Source organism: Canis lupus, chromosome 10 (assembly GCF_003254725.2).
Source record: "Canis lupus dingo isolate Sandy chromosome 10, ASM325472v2, whole genome shotgun sequence".
Taxonomy (NCBI): Eukaryota; Metazoa; Chordata; class Mammalia; order Carnivora; family Canidae; genus Canis; species Canis lupus.
The window spans coordinates 34,478,456-34,500,216 of record NC_064252.1 but is presented as its reverse complement, the minus strand read 5'-3'; the positions used below and the strand labels follow the sequence as shown (position 1 = coordinate 34,500,216).

The following is a 21,761-nucleotide window of genomic DNA, read 5'->3' as shown; positions in this document are numbered from 1 at the left end:
GGAGTTATAGTGTGAGGAGGCCTGATTAGCTACTAATTGCAAACTCCGATTGCCTGAGGCTTCCTTATTGAGTTCTCTGGTGACTCAGCAGGGAATTTGATATTTGGGTTCTGTTTGGCACCCAAATAATCTGATCATGATAGGCAAGTCTCCTAGCGTGTTCACATACCTGTCCTTAAGAAGAGGCAGAACTGGCCTGGGCAAAGGGTAGGCTTTTTGGTAAGCCATGTTGAGAACAGCATAGGCTACTTAGATGCAAACCATTCCTGTCTTTTTGTTGACGTGCTCTGTTCTCAGATCATTTTCCCTTTCAGAGTACAGCTGCTGCAGCACTCCTGTTTTCCTGGGGAAATTCTATGGGCAGAATCTGGTATCATGGGAAGAGCTTATTTCTGAGGTAGACACTCCTCTGGACAGGAAGTCTGTGGACTGTGTCTGGGCTGCTTAGTGTTGGATCCCTACTGCCTAACACAGGGCCTGGTCTATAGAGGGTGCCCCCAAATTTCTGTGGCTGAAAGAATGAAAGCCTCGGTTCACATCCCTACCTCACCTCCCACTGGTTGTGCAGCTTAGTGATGAGTCCACATCTCTGGAATGTTGGGAGGCTAGAACTCTGATGTGTCAGGGACTATGTAAACATTTGTCATTATCATGGTCATGAGGGTGGTTTCCATTTTGGAAGCCTTGACTTCAAAATCAGACATGGGTTCAAAGCCTAGTTTCTTCATTTCCTAGCTATGTGCGTGTGGGCAAGATACTTCTTAACTCCTCTTAAACTGCTGTTCCTCATTCATAACATGGTGTTAACAATACCTGCCTTGTAGGTTTGCATGAGAAGATGTACTTTGACCAGTGCCTCCTGTAGAGTTTGTTTATTCCTGGCTTTATCCACTCTTTCACCATTTGTTTCCTCGCTATTACAAGTGCCAAGCGCTGGGCACAAGGGGGTGAGCTGGACATGTGTGGTTAGCCTTCCATGTCTGGTTCCTCTTGTCATACCAGAGTTGACATGAGTGAGTTGGCTGGAAAGGGAGACCCTGCTTGGTCCATTTGTAAAACTACCAAAGGATCGACGACCTTCCTGGGTAGAGGTCCTCTCTTCCTTCTGGTGATATTTTGTTTTCTGGGTGAAAAGCTCATTTAGCAGGAGCCTAGGACCTGGGAGGGAAGATGGGGCTGGAGAGGCAGCTCTGGGAGCCATGTGTGAGGGTGTAGGTGGGGGGGGTGAGTCACCTCCATCAAGAATGTCGTGGGCAAGCTGTCTGACCCCCTTCTCTGGCAACCAGGATCTGTCCCTGCAGGAAGATCTCCCTGTTTCCTCGGGATGTTGCCTGAGATGTTTTTTCTTAGGCTGGTTTCCTTTACAAGCTGCAATTATGTTCCATTCCTACGCAAATACAGTCAGCAGTGCCTCAGAGACACTGTCTTGGTGATCATTTGGGCTGCCGTGGGCTGGGTGTCAGGAGAGAAGGGAGCAGGGGCTCCTGTTAACTTTTGTGTTCACGAGAGATTTACTAACTATGCACCCGAGTGGGCATGGTTGTGGTTTCTCATGTTTCCCAAGGAGCCAAGCTGTGGAAGCTGCTAAGCCTGGACTGATGTTATCACAGAGGTGGATGACAAACCCTGTAATTGCTAGAAACCAAACTGCTCCTAGAAATGCCATTTCCCCATTTTATACTGACTGGTTATTTGGGTTTGATCTATGATGGTGAAAACAGAACTGTTTATTATAGATAAGAAACCAATGTTAGAGCAAGAAGGCACCATCTCAGTTACCCTGTACTGGTGTTATGGACCAGTTGTTATCTAGATGTTTCTAAACCACTCATTGAATGGTTTTAATAAGCCCCAAGCTAGGTCTAATATTCCCATTTCCTGAATGGGAGCACTGAGGCCCAGAAAGTTATTCCACACAGCTAGTAGGAAGCAAAGATTCAAACTTGGGAGAAACTACAAATCCATGTGTGCTGCACTCACTGTCACTGGCAGAGTTCTCTTGGCAGGAATTACCCTGTCTCCCCTCTAAAACAACAGCAGAATCACTCACATTTTTATTGGACAAAGGCTTAAAAGCCCCCTTGAGGAAATTGGCTATAATCTGATTTTGGTGTCTAAGGTTTTCTTATTTTAGTGCTTCACAAATCCCTAACCATTAAAACAACAATTGGTTAAAAAAAAGTTTATAGTTGGTATTCTTAGAAAAACTGTACTCTGATGTCTTATAATTTCCCTGGTTCTCTGCTGTCTCCTGGCCCCAAAATAAAATGTAATTGCCGATCAGATCAGCTGGTGTCAAGTCACCGAAAGTTCAGGAGTTGCCAACTGCATATTTGTGGGCCAAGCACATCTGTGGGCCGCCCTGGCTCAGCTCAGACTCGCAGGGCAGAGCTGTGTTGTCAGCCATTAATAGGGCATAATTGCCCCAAAATGCCAGCAAGAGCGAGACAGCTTGTCCTTCTCCCTCGCCCACCTCCTGGTCCTCTTGTGGGTTCCCTGAAATCTTCACAGCATCACTCATGTGGTTCAGCCCTGCCCTGCCTGGTGCTTTCTTTAGCATTTAGCTTTGCTCTGTGATTACCACGTTCCGAGAAGACAGATGCACAGCCCAGGGGCTGACCAGGAATTCATAAACACAAAGTCTAGAAGGCTTGCGTGAGTGCACTAGATCCAACTGTCTACGCCATTTCTAAGGGTCCATGAGGGCCAGTCCATGTTTGAGGGATCTAGTTGTAGGTATTCTGGGTGAATTGTTTGAGGCCAAAAAAAATTTTTTTGCAGGACAAAACAAGTTATTTGATGGCGCCTTATTGGTCTAGTCTTCAATATGCTAAAGTAGATTCATCTCTCCACAAGTAAGGTAGGCTCCAGGAGGAAGGATCGAGAGAGGAGGAAAGGAAGAACAGTTATTCTTCATTGAAAATATAACCTACGTTCACTATACCATACTATACTACACTGTTCGAGGCATTTCAACACATATCTCAGTGAATCTTCATAACAACCCAAAAAGGAAGGTTGAGTGCCATTTTTCAGCTAAGTTAAAATCTGCAGTTCAGTGAACTGAGCAATTTGCCGAGATCACATAGCTCCTAAGTGGTAGTGCCTGTCTGGGTCCATCTGACCTGGCGAGATTATAGGAGGATGAGAACCTATCACTTCATCTTTTCCAGGTGGAAAAAATGCTTCCTTGAGGTTCTTTTTTCTAGTGACTCAAGCTGAGATGGATGTGCTCAGGATCGTTGTAAAATTCCCAAAGTCAGGAACCAAGGCTTGTGGAGTGATGTGGCATGCACAGTAATGTCCAATAAACAACTGAAGTTTCTTTTTTTTGCTTACTGAACCTGACATTTGGAGAGAGGCCTTTGTTTCTTGGCTGTGGCCAGGCTCAGCAGGAATCACCCTCAGGAACTCTGCTGGGGGTGGGGGTGGGGGGCTTTAAGGTTTTGTGGGGTTTTTTTGTTTTTTTTTTTTGTTTTTTTTAAGATTTTATTGATTTATTCATGAGAGACCGGAGACACAGGCAGAGGGAGAAGCAGGTTCCCCACAGGGAGCCCAATACGGAACTCTATTCTGAGACTCCCGGATCACACCCTGAGCCAAGGCAGATGCTCAACCACTGAGCCACCCAGGCGTCCCGGGCTTTAAGTTTAGATTGATAAAAGCTTGAATCATCCAAGGGGGTTAGGGTGGGGCTCTTCTAGCACCATCCTAAAACAGCTTTCTCAGCAATGCTTGCCAAACTTTGTTTCTTCTGCACACATTTAGAGGATAAACAAGAAAAAGACATGGGGAGGAGAGGCCTGTAGGTAATAGGACATGATAAATGCCTTGCAGTAGAAGCTTTTCAGTTATGGGAGAATTAGGAGTAATCAACCCTTTAACATACAAGGCAAGTGGGGGGCTTTGTATTTGAGCTAGGCCTCTGAAGACACATCAGACTTCACCCAACAGAGAAGAGGGAACACCATCAAGGAGGGGAAGAATGACAGGAGCGTGGCCCCTGTAGGATAGTCTATGGCACATTTAGAGAATGGTGAGGAGGTTTGTGGCCAGAGTGAAGAACGGTGCAGGGATCTGGTTGGAGAGACAACAGGAAGGGCAGGTTGGTGCCCGCTGAATCAGGCTTGTCTGGGTCGTCTACCCACCAGCAGGATTGGTGGTCCTAGGGAGCCCACAGGTGATAGTGTACAACTTACAAGCCAGCTGCTGCTTCTGAGTCAAGCCACTGGTTAGTGGCGGGGCTTCTCAAAGGCAGAGCATGTCCCCTCCTTGCCACAGTGATCTCTTCTACAAAATGAACTAGATTTGGGGTTCTCAACCCTGGCTGTTCATAAGGATCACTCAGAGAGCTTTGAACCCCGTAAGGTGGAGAATCCAGACTTGTTCCATGCCAGACATCAGATGAGCACTGCAGAAGGAGCAGCTCCAGTTTTGAATAAGTGCAAAGAAAGAAGAGGCTCTCTGCCTTCCAAATTTTCATTTGGGAAGACCAACGCTGATGGTCCGACACTGGTGAAGGCAGGAAAGAGCAGACATTGCATAGCCTCCAACTCTGGGCAATTAATCCCTTCATTATCAACCACCTGGTAAATGACGAGTCCATCTAATTATCTTGTTTTGACCCAACAGCTGCTACCAGCCAAAGAGGGATTAATTGATTTAGTTGTGGACTGGCTCCTTATGCAAAGATATTACTTACTGTCAGCCTAGCAGAACGGCAGCTGGCTGGCAAAGATGAAATATTACATGAACTTGATCTTACATGCAGCGCTTGGGAGAATGCTTCATTATTAATTGCAAATTACAATAGATGAGCGAGCCCATTGCTAAATCCAGCGATAGTGGGCCACCTCTTTCACCATGGCCAGTGCCTCTATTATTTTTTAAGCAGGGAAGGCGCCCTGGTCAGATTTCCAATCAAGCCTGGACAGATGGGGACTCCAGAGTCAGACACAATTTGGGTCAGAGGAGAGAATTGGGTGCTTGCAGGAATGGGGGAGCCCAGCCCAGGTGTATGACCTGGGGCCATTACTTGATCCTCCCAAGCATTGGTTTCTTTATCTGTAAAATAGGAACACAATACAGTCTTGGAGTTTTGTGAGTTTTGAAATCATGTATCAAAAAGCACCTGAGAGTGTACTGAGGAAGAGTTGGTGTTAATGGTCTGAGTTGAGTTAGGTGACCTGGGACTTTTCCGAGGGGATCTGAGCTATGCAAGGGACCCTGTACTACAGGCTCAGACACTGTACAGGTGCACACTAAGAATTTTGTTGAATAGTAGTAAGATATAATGATATCCTCTTGCCTGGATGCTACTAGGTATTCATTGTGAGCACTTCCTAAAAATTTTGATTTATGTTATGTGTCTTGTTGACTCTGTTATTAAGAAGCTAGACATGATGATCAGTAAGGCCATGGGTGCCTCTCTATGTGTGTGATATGTGAGTACCTATACACTCAACGCATATCCTGCAACAGGCAGGTAGGGCCATTAAGTTAAGTTTAAACTTCTCCTGCAATTAAGTTTGTCATACCGTGTCCCCCCCCCCCCGCCCCCCGCAAAGTGCTTTAGGAATAGCTGGGTTTTTAAAAAGATTTTATTTATTCATTCATTCATGACAGACCCGCAGAGAGATAGACAGTGGGGGAAGGGAGAAACAGGCTTCTCGCAGGGAGCCTGATGTGGGACTCAATCTCTGGACCGGGATCACACCCTGAGCCAAAGGCAGACGCTCAACCACTGAGCCACCCAGGTGTCCCAGAGTAGCTGTTTCATAAGAACCCCTCTCTGTGTGGTGGAAATGTGATGCCATCAAGCACATGGCTTCATCCACACATTTCATTCAGCCTATCTTTATGGGCACTTGCCTTGTCTCAGGAAGCCTGGTTTGACCCAGTATATTCAACTCCAGGTAGTGAGCTCAGTGCCCTAATGGGGTTTTTCTGTGTCAGTCTGTGTGACTATCATCTGGCCTGTTTCAATCAGAGAAGAGCGTCTGAATGACAAAATGACCTCGGCCATTTCCAAATGGTAACACAGCTATAAAATCTGCCATTTTTGGAAAGTTCTTTCCTAAATTACCCTCAATTATAAGAGGCCTCTACATAATTTGATTTTTCTGTAAATTACACAACTCAGGTAGCTTCTCAGCGGAGTGGATTTGAACCTTGTTGGATGCTTAGGGCTGCAACGAAGCCCTGGCTTGTTCTCAGATTCTCTGTAGGAGAGACCTGGGTAGGGGTGGGCATTGCCTCCTGCCTCATATCCCCTCTCTCTTCCCAACAGTGAAGTTGGCCTGCAGATCTGGTGGGGAGCAGACTTTCCACCCCATCTTCACCACTAATTACTGTGAAATCGCGGGCAAACGAAGTTTTCCAGTACTGGAGACCCTGTTTATAAAGAAGAAACCAAGGGGTGTCTGGGTGGCGCTCCCCGTTAAGTATCTCACTCTTGTTTTTGAGCTCAGTCATGATCTTGAGGTTCATGGTATCAGGGACATGAGATGGAGCCCTGCGTCTGCATCCAACCCTGCACAGGGCTCTGTGCTCAGTGTTCTTGCTCCTTCTCCTTCTGCCCTCCCCCCGCCCCAATAAATAAATCTTTAAAAAAAATAAAGAAGGAACAAAAGTTCAGTTATTAAAGATTAAATTAGAAAGTAAATGAAAAGGGGCACTTGGGTGACTCAGTCATTTAAGCCTCTGACTTAGCTCAGGTCATGGTCTCAGGGTCCTGAAATCAGGCCCTGCTTCAGTCTCTCTGCTGAATGGGGAGTCTGCTTCTCCCTTCCATCTGCCCCTCTCTGTGCTCATGCTCTTTCTGTCTCACTCTCTCAAATAAATCAGATCTTTAAAAAAAAAAAAAAGTATATGAAAAGTTCTGGGCCCATGGAAAGCTGTCCAATCAAGGCTGATTTTTTTTTTTTAGTTAGCTCAGGTGAAACCTCTTTTCAGACGCTCTCCCTGATTTTTTTTCCCTCCACGCTCAGGTTAAATGCCCTTCCAGGATGATGCTGCCTACCAGGAATAAACGTGACTCACATATATAATTTGAAATTTTCTAGTAGCCACATTTTGAAAAATTAAAACAGGCGAAGTTCATTTTAATAATATGTCTCATTTAACCCAGTGTATCCAAAATGTGATCATTTCTACATGTACTCAATATAAAATTATTAAAATGTTTTATGTTCTTGGCATGCCTGGCTGGCTCAGTCAGTAGAGCATGTGACTGTTGATCTCAGAGTCATGAGTTCAAGCCCCATGTGGGACATGGAGCCTACCTAAAGATTTTTTTTTAAAAAGATATTTTATGTTTTTGTTTTTGTACTGAATCTTTGAAGTCTGATGTATATTTGACACAGCACATCTCAGCTTGGACTGGCTGTACATCACCTGCTTAATAGCCACATGTGGCAGGTGACTGCCATACTGGACAGTGCAGGTCTGTCATATGCTGCCTCACTGCACCCCATTGCCCACATTTTCCTCATCCGTGACACTCAGCCTGTGCACCTGACGTGATGTTACTAGGATTTGAGGCCCTTGAAGGCAGATGCTGTGTCTTGTTCATCTGGTAGCTATCTCAGCCCAGCCACAGAAGAGGGGCTCAGCGGGTGTTTAGTTGGAGGAGAGGGGGGTGAAGGGAGCTGACTGCCTGTGCCTTGAGCCAGTCTGGTGTGTGGCTTCAACCGTCAAGGCAGGAAGTCCCCTGAGCCAAGTGATCTTCCTGGTCCAGAAAATACATCTCTAAACCAAGTTGATGCCTGGTGTCTGCCCTAAAAACATTTTTCTTGAAAGTTTATATGCAGATACCATGGAAGGGCTGATGCCTGGAAAGGTCTTGATCATTTACATCTCACCTTCCACCTGGTAAGGTTTTTCTGGAGGCCAGACTGTGTCAGGGTGGGAGGTTGGAGCGGCTTGGTGCAGGGGCTGGGTGCTTGAAGGAAGTGGGGAAAGCAAGCCACAGCCTGAACAGAATGTAGGGGTGGGGTGGGGTAGGAGGTGGGCGGGATAGCTCAAGCCAGAGCCTCACTGTCCCTCAGTACTTAGTCCACATCCAGCCTTGTTTCTTTTTTCCCTCTTGTCCTCTCTCCTTCCCTCCTCCTCCCATGGCATGTATAGCACAAGCAGGAACCTAGTAAATGTGCATTGATGGAAAAGGAGCTGAGATTCCTCTGTCCCCTCCCTTCTCTCCTTCTGGGCACCCACTCAGGGAGTTTGCTCAGCCTGCCACAACAGAGGGCCTCAGACTGAGTGGCTTGCAGAATGGCATCCCCTGGTCTCACAGCGCTGGAGGCCAGAAGTCCAGGATCCAGGTGTTGGCAGGGGTAGTTCCTTCCAAGAGCCACGAGGAAGGCTTGCTACCTGGGCTGGGCCCTTGTCTGGCTTCTGGTGGTTTGCTGGTGGTCTTTGGTGTTCCATGGCTTGTAGAAATGTCACCTTGATCTCCCTCTTTCCCCCTCACATGGTCTTCTCCGTGTGTGTGTGTGTGTGTGTGTGTGTCTCCAAACTCCCATTCTTTTTTTTTTTTTTTTTTTTTTTTAACATTTTACTTATTTATTGAGACACACAGAGAGAGAGGCAGAGACACAGGCAGAGGGAGAAGCAGTCTCCATGCAGGGAGCCCGATGTGGGACTTGATCCTGGGTCTCCAGGATCATGCCCTGGGCTGGAGGGGGCGCTAAACCTGCTGAGCCACCAGGGCTGCCCCAAACTCCCATTCTTAAAGGAACTATTCTTAAAGGATCCTATGAGATCCAAGGGCCACCTACTCCAGTAGGGCTCCATCTTAATTACATTGGCAATGACCCTATTTCCAAATAAAGTCCCATTCACAGGTACCAGGAACTTCAACATATGAATGTGTATGTGTGTGTGTGTGGGAGGTGGACACAATGCAATCCATAACACCTGCTCTGTGCATAGCGCTTTGCTAGAACCTGGGACTCTGAGGACAAAGAACCTTGCCCTCTACTAGCACATACTCTGGCAGATGCGTCAGCCAGTAAACTGGCCCATGACAAAATAAAATCCTATTTCAGTTCAGCGCTGGATGCTGGAGTAGCATAGACAGATCAGATCACGAACCTAGACTAGATGTGAGCACATGTGCTTGTGTGTGTGCAGAGCCTAAGCAAGGGCTCGGGAGAAGTGGCACATGGAGGGACAACCGCCTCTGCCGTCCCTGCACTGTTACAAACCGATAAAGGGAAAGGACATGGTAACTTTCACAGGACTGCAGCACCATCCCTCCGAGTGGGCATCCTCACCAACACCTCTCTGGTGAGGACAAGCAGGCGAAGGTTCTCTGTGGCTCCTGACTTCCAGAAAGGTCAGCAGCTTGGGTGCCTGCAACTGCTCCTCCACTGCTCGATAGCTATATTATCATACCAGGAAGCACTGCTGGTTGGCCTTGTCCCAGCCTCGCAGGTGTTGGGCTGCCCTGGAAAGAAGCTGGCCATTCTGGAAGACACCACAAAGGTGTGACACCCTGGCAAACTCTGCTGCTGCCTAAAATGACCTTTTGCAACATCTCTTTTTCTCCATCTTAAATCAGAGCTCTAAAGCCACAGAACAGCCAATATGGTGTCTGGCAGTCATTTTGAGTATTGGAGAATTGGCCCTGACCGTCTGTTCAGTCTCCAGCATGTTCCCTACGGAATATCCACAGACATATCCATGGATATCATGACATCCTGCCAGTGCAGAGCTTCATTTTTGAGAGCTGGGTGAGTTCAGTGCTTGCTTGGATCTCGGCCTCGAGATCTGTCCCAGTGTTTTGGGAAAAGCTCTGAGAAAAAGGGGAGTGTCTGAGGCCACATAGCCGAGAACTGGGTAAGAGCATGGGCCTTGGAATTAGCCCACCTGGGCTGGAATTCCGGAGCCACCACCTGCCAGCTCTGTGACTTGGGAAAGCTTCTGACCTTCTCTGTGCCTGTTTCCTCACTTGCAGAATGAGGATAATATTGGCACCTGCCTCCTAAGGTTCTTGTGAGGAGTAAATGAATCCAGACATGTGAAGTATTTGGAAAGGTGACTGGCACAGAGGCCAACATAAGTGATTGCTGTTTGTTGCTATTATTGTTATTCAGGCACAAAAGCCAGAAAGGAGCAAATGATCCCTGGGGACAAATGAGTGAGGCCAAGTTCAAACCACTCGGAAGATGGAGCTGTGTAGAGCTGAATCATCTTCTATCTGTTAAAAGGGAAATCCAGATCCCTGGGTGGTGCAGCGGTTTAGCGCCTGCCTTTGGCCCAGGGCGCGATTCTGGAGACCCAGGATCGAATCCCACATCGGGCTCCCGGTGCATGGAGCCTGCTTCTCCCTCTGCCTGTGTCTCTGCCTCTCTCTCTCTCTCTCTGTGACTATCGTAAATAAATAAAAATAAAAAAAATATTAATTAAAAAAAAAGGGAAATCCATCTTTTCGAGCTTGGGATCTCTGCTTTGGCTGCACTTTAGAATCAAAAAAGGAGATTTAACAAATCCCAATGCTGAGGCCACATCTTCAGCTTCCTAAATCAGCATTTCTCTGGCAACAGTGCTTTGTAAAAGCTTGCTTGTTGATTCCACTGGGCAGCCAAGTTTGAGAACCATTGCTCTGGGCTTTTACTACCCAAAGCCAGGTCCAAGGACCAGCACCCGCCTGCTGAATGGAACTGGGGAAGGTTTCTGAGCAAACAGCTCATTCCCTGGGGCTCCTAGAAGCAGCATCGGTCCTGTGCACTAGATAACAAGGGACAAGTGCATGGGTTTTGGAGGTGAGGAAACCAGAAGAGATCCTTATCTCTTCCAGAGCCTGGCACACTTTTACTCTCTGAAAATTGAGTATATAGAAGCTGTGTTTGTGCCGCATGGAGTGCTTGTCAGTGGCAGGAACCTGGAGGCCCCTGGTGGGCTAGGCCAGCCTCACAGTTCCTCTGGGTGCATTAAATATTCCTAACGGGCTCGATTCAGAGAGAAAAGAAATGTGGCTTTGAGCAATATGGAAGTGAAGGCCTCTGCAGTGCCTTTAAAAGGTAACCCCATCCTTCCTGGATACTGGGTCTCTGGCGTGAAGGGGATTTTCAGGGCTTGGACCTGAGTGGGGCTCTCTTGGGTGGCCAGAGTCCAAGCTTGTTGTCTCATGGACTGTGCTGTTCCTGAACTCACGTTGTTTAAAAAAAACAAACAAAAAAAAAACAGGAAGGAAGAGCCCAAGGTGGACCCTATATACTTCCCCCACCTCCCTCCAGCCTTTATTTGCAAATGACATTGTTAGGTGTCCTCCTCCCCCATCATCCTCACCTCCAATGCAGCAGATCTCATACAGTGTGGTTTCTTTTTTTTTTTTTTTTTTTAAACTCCAGTCCCCAAACTGGGCTTTTTTTTTTTTTTTTTTTAATTTTTATTTATTTATGATAGTCACAGAGAGAGAAAGAGAGAGAGGCAGAGACATAGGCAGAGGGAGAAGCAGGCTCCATGCACGGGAGCCCGACGTGGGATTCGATCCCGGGTCTCCAGGATCGTGCCCTGGGCCAAAGGCAGGCTCCAAACCACTGCGCCACCCAGGGATCCCTACAGTGTGGTTTCTTGGGAAGAACGTGGAATTTAGAACTCTCAGTCCTGAGTTGAAATTCTGCCTTTTTTCACTTGCCAGCAATGGGATCTTGGGCAAACATCTCAACCTTCTGGGGCTTCAGTCACCTCGCCAGGAATGTGGGAGTTATGTATTTACCTTTATCTAAAGAGGCCACAGAGTACAGCAGTGAAACCCTATTCTCCAAGTCAGGCTGCCTCGGTGTAAAGCTACACTAACTGGCAGAAGAACCTTGGGTCGATTCTTAAACGCTGGGTGCCTCAATGTCTTTATCTGCATAATGGGGTAACAGCAGTACCTGCCTGTTTGAAGTGTTGTGAGAATTTAATGAGTTGACTTGTGTCCAACGTGCCAGCGAGCGTTATGTTTTTTTTTGTCTTTATGTTTTCATCTTTAAAATTCCCCACTGTTCTTCCTTCAGAACCAAGGATCATCACAGTCTGGATCCCAGTAACTGACTGAAGAGAAGCTCCTCTTGCTCTGTGATTTTTATAGTTCCTCGCATTCAGACAATCTGTTACTGCTCTTCAGTGCATCATTCCTCAGTTTGTAGCTGAGGGAGCTGGTGTTGTCGCTTAAGGTCACCTGTGCAGGGGACCTGGGTGGCTCAGTCAGTGAAGTGTCTGCCTTTGGCTTGGGTCGTGATCCCAAGGTCCTGGGATTGAGCTCTGATGCATCAGACTCCCTGCTCAGTAGGGGAGCCTGCTTCTCCCTCTTCCTGCTGCTCCCCCTGCTTGTGCTTGCTCGCTTTCTCTCTCAAATAAATAGATAAATCTTTAAAAAAATAAAATAAAGTCACCTGTGCAGGGCCATCTGGTCAAGTCGAGGAGTTCCAGAGCCAGGATTCAATCCAGCTGTGAAGCCCCCGGCTTCAGGGAGCAGGCCCCCTCTACTGGCTCAGCTGGCCTAGAGATGCTTTGCCTACACGGGGGTGACTTGAACTCCTTTGGTTCTCAGTTCATTGGTCCTGATGTAGAGGTGAAACGTGCTCCTTGCGTGAGAGTTCGTAAATGGGCTGGCTACGTGTCTGCCCTTGCTCGCTGGTCTGCTGGGACTCAATGCGGTGAAGACTGTGGGTTTTCCAGGCACACCGGGTGTATGTGTGGGGCGGGGAGCCGGGTCCCGAGGCCCATCCTGTCCAGGATAGGGTGCTGAGTTAGGAGCAAGGCTGATGAGAGGGTACTGTGCGCCTGCCTCCAGAGCCCAGGACTTCTCTCCGCTTCCAGGCTTCTAGACCCCTCCCAGAAACTCACTCAGCCCCCTCGGGAGTCAACAGAGTACCCTTGAACCTGGAACAGGATTGCTCAGGCCAGAGATGGTGCCTGAAATAGGGAAATTGCAGGGGAGTACTTCCATGGGTTTAAGAGTTGGGAGACTACTTTGGGTGTTCTTTTTTTTGAGCACTTCCCTGCCTAGGCATGGTGACCATCTGCAATTTTCTCTCTGATTCATTCTTCTTTTGGGGAGGGACCTATTTACCAGCAGTAGCTGGTGGAGGGAATTGTCAGAATGGGTTAATTAACTTGCCCCCCAAACTCATTTGTCACCAAGAGTAAGGAATTAAATAAACTCACACTGAGCTCTTGGATTTTGCAGGTGGAACATTCTGGGTTCCACTTACTTACTTACTTACTTACTTACTTTATTTATTTATTTATTTATTTATTTATTTCCACTTTTCAAGAGAAACCTGAAAGTCCATTTAATGAGGGACAACTTGTAATCTTTTCAGAGAAATCAGAGAAAGCTGGTCCCTTAGCTAGTAAGTGAGCTCAGCCATCCACAGCCTTGTAATTCTGTAATTATCATTCCTACAGAACCTTCATTCCAGGACTGATGGAGCAGATTGAAGGCTTTATCTCATTTTATAGGGAAATTGCCTGCTAGAGTGACATTGGGAAATAAGGAGGGTGTCCTGGAACACGTCCCTAAAAGTATTTGATCACCACTGAGACTGGCTCATAAAATGTTCCTGCACCTTCTCTCTGCATTGGGTCTCTCTTGTTCATAGAATGGTTAATCTCAGTTTAGAATCTCAGCCTCAGCTCTCAGTAGGTTTTCCTCCAGTTTACAGGATAAATGAGCTGGTGTCTGAAAAGAAATGTGACTTTTTAAAGGAATTGGCAGATACTAGGGGAGTTCAGAAGCAGCTGACATCCAATTATTCATGGTCTTGGGGGAAAGGGATTGAATAAGAAATAGAATTCCACAGATAATCTCCAAACCTCTTGTTAATCAATAGCCTTCTCTTCCAACATGCCTTTAACTGTTGCCAAAAAATTGGCTGATACGTTGCTGTCTTTAAAACTGAGGTCTTAAGAGATCAGTACAGGAGAAATAATTTGCCAACCCCTTTCTTAATGAGAAGGATCTAGAGGAACTGATTCCCCCAACCAGTGTAAAGTGCCATTTTTTCTGAGCAAGTGACAAAATGAGCTTATTGTGGTGTTTGGTTTGTTCATTGTCTTATCAGAGAGGAGCATATAACATTGTAATTTTCTTTTTGCTAAAAAGAAAAAAAATTATTGGCATTCAAGTTTAGGTAATCCTGAAATAAGAACCAGGAGCTAGGAGAATGAGAGTCAATTGCAACTGATAACCGGGTCTCCCTCCCCACGGTATTATGGATGTAACCCAGTCAGAAGGGAAGAAGTGATAAGCATCTTGTCAGGATAAGGCCTTGCCAAAAACAGCCCCTGGCGAATTGTGGCCATTCGTTATCCAATTAGTGCATGGGGTGCAGGCTTTCCTGAGCCTAAGAAACCCTGCTGGTCTTTATCAGTTTGGATGGTCGAATTTAACTTGCTAAATAACATTGTGCTTCTGATCTCAAGCTTTACACTGTGGGATCTTGGGAAAGTCCACAGATTACAGCCACAGGTCACAGGTTTGGGGGACAGTTTAATCATGACCTGGGGAAGGATCTGGCGGCGGGGGGGGGGGGGGGGGGGGGGGGATAAGAGTCAAGCCAGCCTCAAAGGTGAACATGTACAGCAGAGGCTGCTGAACCCAGTTAAGGGAACCAGAGCAGACATCCGTTCATCCTCTCTGGTGCTGTCCTTAACTTTGCCCTTAGCCCAGAGGCATTCACAGCCTAAGGCCTGGAGTTTCTTGCCTCCTAAACTATGGTAGCAGAATGGCCCATGAAAGATGTTCACATCCTAATCCCTGGAACCTATAAGTATGTTCCCTTATGTGGCAAAAGAGACTTGGCAGATGCGGTTAAGTCAAAGATTTTAAGTAGGGAAGATCATTCTAGTTGGGTTCTGAGTAATCACAAGGGAGGTAAGAGACAGAGATGGGATGATGGATGGAGGCAGGAATCAGGGTGATGGGAGGACCAATCCCTGAGCCAGAGAAAGCAAGTGGCCTCCAGAAGGAACTGCCAATACTTTGACCCTAGGGCCTGTGTCCCCACCCCCCGCCCCCCACGGGAAAATAATTTATGTGTTGGCTTAGCTGCTAACTTTTTTTTTTTTTTTAGATTTTATTTATTTATTCATCAGAGAGAGAGAGGCAGAGACACAGGCAGAGGAAGAAGCAGGCTCCATGCAGGGAGCCCAATGTGGGACTGGATCCTGGGTCTCCAGGATCACACCCTGGGCCGAAGGTGGCACTAAACCGTTGAGCCACCCAGGTTGCCCTCAGCTGCTAATTTTGCAGTGATTTGTTACAGCAGCCAGTAGGAAACTAATACACGAACTCTTCCATCCAGGGTTTGAGTGAGGCCTAGAAGATGCTGGGTTGGTGGTGTCAGGAAAGCGGAATCTAGCAGCGATCTGCTGGTGTGAACAGTGGGAATGCTGCTGATGACAGCGGCGGTATTGCCTTCTAAGAGATTGCTTTGGGCATAAAGTGAAGTACTGTGAAAAGCGATCACAAATGAGAGTTGTGAACCAGCAACCCTGGTGGCCGAGGCACTGGCTCATTGTGGCTCCCTTCCCTCCAGGGAATGGGGTGCTGTAGATCTCAAAGCCTTGCATTCGTAAGCATTTCTAAACAGCAGTACACACCACCTAAAATTTCTATCAGATCACTGTTTTGTTGACGGGGTCCTGTGTGTGGGAGGTACTCCCACTGTGTTTAGTCCATTAAAGAAAAGGACTGAATGTATATTTGGAGTTAATGGTGTTCTGTTTGTCAAGATTTTCCTTCAGGGGAACATAATGCTTCCAGTGTTCTCAAAAGTATCGTCCTCAAGGCTAGCCTCATGGAAAATCACACTCTTTAAGGTGCAAAGAGAAGGAAGCTCAGGATACGAAGCCAGTCCCCAGAGCAAGCTCTTAATAACTGAGATGAGGCCAAACTTTAAAGTCTAACCTAGAGGAGGGAGTAGAGCGTACTGGTTTAGAGCAGACAGTCCTGCCAGCACTCGCTGGGTGACCTTGGGCAAGTTACTTAACCTCTCTATGCCTCAGTTTCCTCTCTGTCCATATAGGGATGATCATAGTACGTGCCTCATGGGTCTGTTGCAGGGACCAAATGAAAATACAGCAGTAAAATGTTTTAGAACAATGCCAGGCACCTCGTAGAGGGTGTCACTGTGTACCAACACCAGCAACAGCCACAACCATAAGCAGGATCAGTTGACTTCTCGTCTAGTGTTCACTCCAGGGTTGTCCACATACTGGGAGCCAAGGCACCCCAAAGCCACGTCATTCTGGAGCTTTCTTTCTTTTTTTTTTTTTAATTTTGTTTATTTATTCACGATAGTCACACAGAGAGAGAGAGGCAGAGACATAGGCAGAGGGAGAAGCAGGCTCCATGCAGGGAACCCGATGTGGGATTCAATCCCGGGTCTCCAGGATCGCGCCCTGGGCCAAAGGCAAGCGCTAAACCACTGCGCCACCCAGGGATCCCCATTCTGGAGCTTTCTAAAGCGCTGAACCAAGTCGGTTCCACACGTTCTAGGTCTACACACCTGTCCTAGATGGGGAACATTGTAGATTTCTGTTAGAACAGTTCAGCTATGCCCTTGCAGTGTGAAAGCAGCCCTGGACAATGTATAAATGAATGGACACGGCTGGATTTGGTCCACAAGTGGCCTTTGGGGGAGGCAGAGAGCCAGAAGCTCCAAGTTCAAGTCCCAGCTTCACCACACTGCAGGAGTGTTCTTGAGTAAGTCGTGTAGGCTCCCAGGGCTCAGGTGTATCACCTCTCAAGATAGGAATACCAATACCTCTCTCTCTCTCTCAGGCAGTGGTGCAGGCAATGGGAGCAGTATGTCAACTACAGGACCGAGCCTAATGTGGTTATTAACATTTTGCTGCTGATGTACTGTCGTGGTCCAGGCAGCTGCTGGTAGATAAGCATGCACGTGCACTTGGTGTAAAATGCTGCTTGCTGGCCACCAGCTCTTCCTGCTTGCTGGCCACCAACTCTCCCGTCTGCAGTTGGTGACGAGGTCAGGAAAGGCTTGTTTAATTTCAGTTAGGTTCATCTTGTTTTGGGATATGAGATAAGCTCCCCTTAGCTGCCATGAGATGTTTCTCAAGCAACAAATTGCAAATTGGGTGTAGCGCAAATGGATCTCCATTCTGGAAATTGCAAATGAGCGAAATGACTATGATGAATGGGGCTCCCGAGAAGCACAATGTTTGTTCTCAATGTCTCAGGCTGGAGCAGGAGAACCTGAAGCCTTTATCGAGGGAAGATGGGTGGTAAATGAATTGCCGGTCTGAAGTGCAGAATGGTTAGTGAATAAAAAGCATTGTGCCAAGCAATTACGCATCTCATTAAGATGCACCCAGTCCCGGCCTCAATACTGAGGGAATTGTCAGAGCAATTATGTGCAAACCTCAATTTTGAGGTCTGAAAGGGGGTCAGTGCATAATTGGCAGGAGAAGAAAAAGAAGGGAGGTGGTTTGAAACAATAGGTATGAAAAGGCTGTCGCAGCAAGGAAGATGGGATAGAAAGAGGCAGACATCCCAGATCAACTCCAGACTAAGTGTGTGTGGTCTCAGAGTCACATACGGGGGTCACGGGGACCCATGTGCTTGGTGTCCTTTATCGGCCTCTTTGGCATCAAAGCAGTTTATTCTGTAGCAAGTTGCAGGTATGGCACTTGCCACATGTTTGTCAGATAAGTAAATGAAGGAGGCCAGAGAATAAATGAACACATTAATAAGCCAATAATTCATAGAAAGCGAGGATAATGCTAGCACTTCCTACGTATAGGTGGTATGAGAATTAAATGGGGTGAAGCACCTGGAATCCTCAGTGTGGTGCCTGGCACTTGCAGGTGCTCGATTTCAGCCAGAGGGATTAGTACGAGAGGCCTCACTCGACAGACATTTGTGTTCTCAGTCTAGAGGCTGGAAGTCCAAGATCCAGGCACTAGCAGGGTTGATGTCTGGTGAAACCTCTTTCTAGAGTGCAAACAGCCATCTGCTCACTGGGCCCCCTCGTGGCCTCTTCACATGAGTGGAGAGAGGAGAAAGGAAGCTGGTGTCTCTTTTTTCAAGGACACCAGTTCCTATTGGACGAGGGCCTGCCCCATCCTTATGACCTCTTTTAAACTTGATTGCCCTCCTATAGTATCGGCTCTGTCTCCACATATAGTCCCATGAGGGGTTAGGGCTTCAGCATATGGGTTCGGGAAGGATGCAGTTCTTTCTGTAATACCCGATGAAAACATCAGACTTTGCTTTTGTAGTTATATTAGGTCTAAGCTTGCTCTAAGCAGTAACATAAAACCTTTGAAACCACTGAAATAACCTTTTCCTGGGATGAGAAATTTGAATGCCCAAACGTTCTGGAAAATTGGATGAACTTCCAGCAACATCTGCCCTTCCACATGGGGGTGCCTATCTCCAGTACTCTCCAAAGACCCTAGTTGTTCATCCTTTACTCTCCACCGTTGGACAAACAGCACATTGATGCTGTTTTTCCAAAAGAAAGTGCGACACCCGAACTGCCTGTCTCGGGCTTCCATAAAACAGATGCCCTGGGAGCAGAAATCAATGATGTGTACCCGTGATTCTGTGTGAGTAAGTGCTACTAGGTCTCATTTCTTCTTCTATTTCTGTTCATCTTCAAATCAACCTGGAAGACAGTAAAAGCTCATTAATTTGAACTCTGCTAATTTAGAATATGTAGCATTGCTTCCAACCTCACCGAAAAGAAGGAATTTGAGGAGCAAATTACTAGTGTGAACATAATTAGAAAAGACAAGTCTTGTAGAGCTGGAAGGTACCTGGAGGTGATTCAGTGCTCTCCCTTGGTGGCTGATTTCTTTTCACGTGAAGTTGAGGCCCAGTGAGCATACGAGGCTTCTGCAAGCTCACACAGTGGGACCAGTTTACCCTTCTTAAGGACACCAGCCTGATTCACGAAGTTCTGTTTGTTTGTGAAAGACACAGGCGCCTTATTAGCTGTGGGTTCTTTTTACTGTGTGGCCTTCACATATTAAAAGGGCATTAAAAAATATTCTGCATTTTAGGTTTTTACTAATTATGACTGGCCTTCTCCAAAGTTAGTTTGAGCTATTTTTGTGAGGTTTTATAGTTATTTAATAAGAAAAGCTTTTTTAAAACCTCATAAAACCTTCTGTACATTTCATTCTAACCAACACTCCCTCTTACAATTATGTCACTAACAACTTCTTTTTAAAAGACCAGAACTTTTGTCTATTCATGCTAACCTTAAAAGCAGCATTCACCGAACCCCTGAGAAACAAGGAGAAGTGTAATACTTTATAAGATCGAGGCAGCGCAAATGAAAAAAATGGGTGTGAAAGCGTTCTGTGCATTTGGGAAGCATACACGAATGCTTTGTGTTTTTCTTAATTACCATCTCTGGCCTGGGTAGCCCCCAATGTGTGGTCAAAATATATTTGTGGATGCAAATGCAACATTTCCTTGGAGACGCCCCAGGGAACAGGCTTTTTTCCCATGTGATTTTAAAAAATAAATGAGAAGCCAATTTATTAATTTAAATCAAACTGTAACTGCCACAAGGACTGGAATATTCTCATTAGCACATCAGCACGTCCTCTCTCTGGAGTCAGACCAATTAGGGCACTAGACTGCAATCAACAGATTATTTAGTGAGCCCGGGTTCAGAGCACCAGTGAGGTGGACAAAACTATGGTGTGTTTCCTTGACTTTGGGACTTGAGTTCTCTGCCACAGCCATGGTCACCAAGAAAGGAGCACTCCCAGTATCTGGGGGGCAGTGGGAGGGCTTCTCTCTCCTTCCCTAGTATTTAATGCATCCTTAACTCCAGTTTTAAATTGTGGAAGATTAAAGCTTATAAGCTTATTCATAAAGCCAGTTCAGTTTTTGATAGGATGCTGCTGCTCGTGGTGGTAGCAATGACCATGATAATAATGATGATGACAGTGATGATGGTGATGATACAGCAGTGGTGGTGGTTGTAGCAGCAGTGTTTATAGTGTTGACATTTCCTTGCACACTTACCCTGTGCCAGGCACAATTCAGGTGCTTTCTATACTTTTCTTTGAATCATCACAACCCTGTAATATAGAAACTCCAGGGATCCCTGGGTGGAGCAGGGGTTTGGCGCCTGCCTTTGGCCCAGGGCGCAATCCTGGAGACCCAGGATCGAATCCCACATCGGGCTCCTGGTGCATGGAGCCTGCTTCTTCCTCTGCCTGTGTCTCTGCCCCCCCCCCCCCCATCATAAATAAATAAAAATTAAAAAAAAATAAAAAAGAAACTCCATTTGATAGATGATGATACCAAGGCTCAGAGAGGTTAATAACTTGCCTTAGGTCACACAACTGGCAAGTGACAGCAGCAAGAGATGACCCTTCCCCCCTGCCATCTCATGCCCTTACTCCCTTCATTGCTCATTTGCCAAGGCTCTTAAAAGTCTTGGGACACATGCTGTTCCCAATATAGTGACTCAGGGCTGGAACCAATGTATGTCAGGCCCCCAACATTCTCCAGTTAAGCCCAAGGTCAGGAGGCAGGAGACTGTAGTTCTTTTGCTTAATCCCAAAGGTCCCATTATTCTTGGGTTTCCTAGGGGCCTTATCTCCAGCTTGACATATGCTGACTGGTGGCTCCCCAGTTCTCACAGCCCACCGACCACACGTGTTCAGACCATCTCTGTGTTTTTTACATGCAAGAAAAGACAAAGGGGGGCAGCCTGGGTGGCTCAGAGGTTTAGCACTGCCTTCAGCCCAGGGCGTGATCCTGGAGTCCTGGGATCAAGTTCCACATCAGGCTCCCTGCATGGAGCCTGCTTCTCCCTCTGCCTGTGTTTCTGCCTCTCTCTCTCTCTTTCTCTCTCTCTCTGTCTCCCACGAATAAATAAATGAAATCTTAAAAAAAAAAAAAAAAGACAAAGGGCAAATGATTTCTATTTCCCACTTCCAGAATTACAACATGAACCTATCAAGGCTTGTTGAGTCTGAAAGCATTTCCAGTTTCCTTCTCAGAAAGCAGTAATTTTGACTTTGTGCCACCAGTGCTCAGTGGAATGTGTTTCTATTGTCCTGGGTGAGGCGGCATTGAATTGCGCTTGTGGAAAAGGGTCAGTGTCAGCTATAGAGCAGTATCATTTCAACGGAGGTGGCCCCTCCCTGCCTCTTTAGCCACATCTTGGGACCCTCCTTCCCTTCTAGCCACCCAAGACCTGTTAAGTTCCTCCTCTGTCCTTGCATTTTCCTACTGGGCCTTTGTACATGCTATTCCCTCTGCCTAGAAAGCTCTTTCCCTTCTCCTCACCTCTGTTTGATTGACTCCTACTCAGACACAGGCCAGGGTGCTCCGTAGGACCTTTTACATGTTCCCTTAGCACTTTCACTTTATGCCCTTTGCCTATTGTAATTATTATTGTTATACTTATTTTGTTAACTTGTTTAGTGCCTTCCTCCCCATTGGATGCTAAGGTCCATGCTGTGTGCCTCTGTGTCTGCTTTATGCCTCACGTAGTTCCTGAAACATGTTGAATGCTGAGTAGATGGGGTAAGAACAAGACATCCCCAGCCTCATAAGAACAGAGTCTTCTGACCAATCTACTCAGTAATTCCTTTTCTATCCACCCCAGATTCCAGATCTAGAGCAGCAAATAGAAAAGTAGTTACCAGTGAGAACTCAAGAGCCAGGGTCTGTGGGTTTGTATAACTAGCCAGTGCCCCTTACTAGTTATATTTGTTCTGTGTAGCAAATTACCACAAACTTAGCTGTTTATGACAACACTTGTTTA

General features: G+C 46.6%; 1 protein-coding gene across 4 annotated transcripts in view; it reads left to right on the top strand.

Moving 5' to 3' along the window:
* Positions 1-21,761, top strand: part of CHST11 (carbohydrate sulfotransferase 11) — a 259,849-nt gene that overhangs the window by 124,558 nt on the left and 113,530 nt on the right. The window lies entirely within an intron of this gene.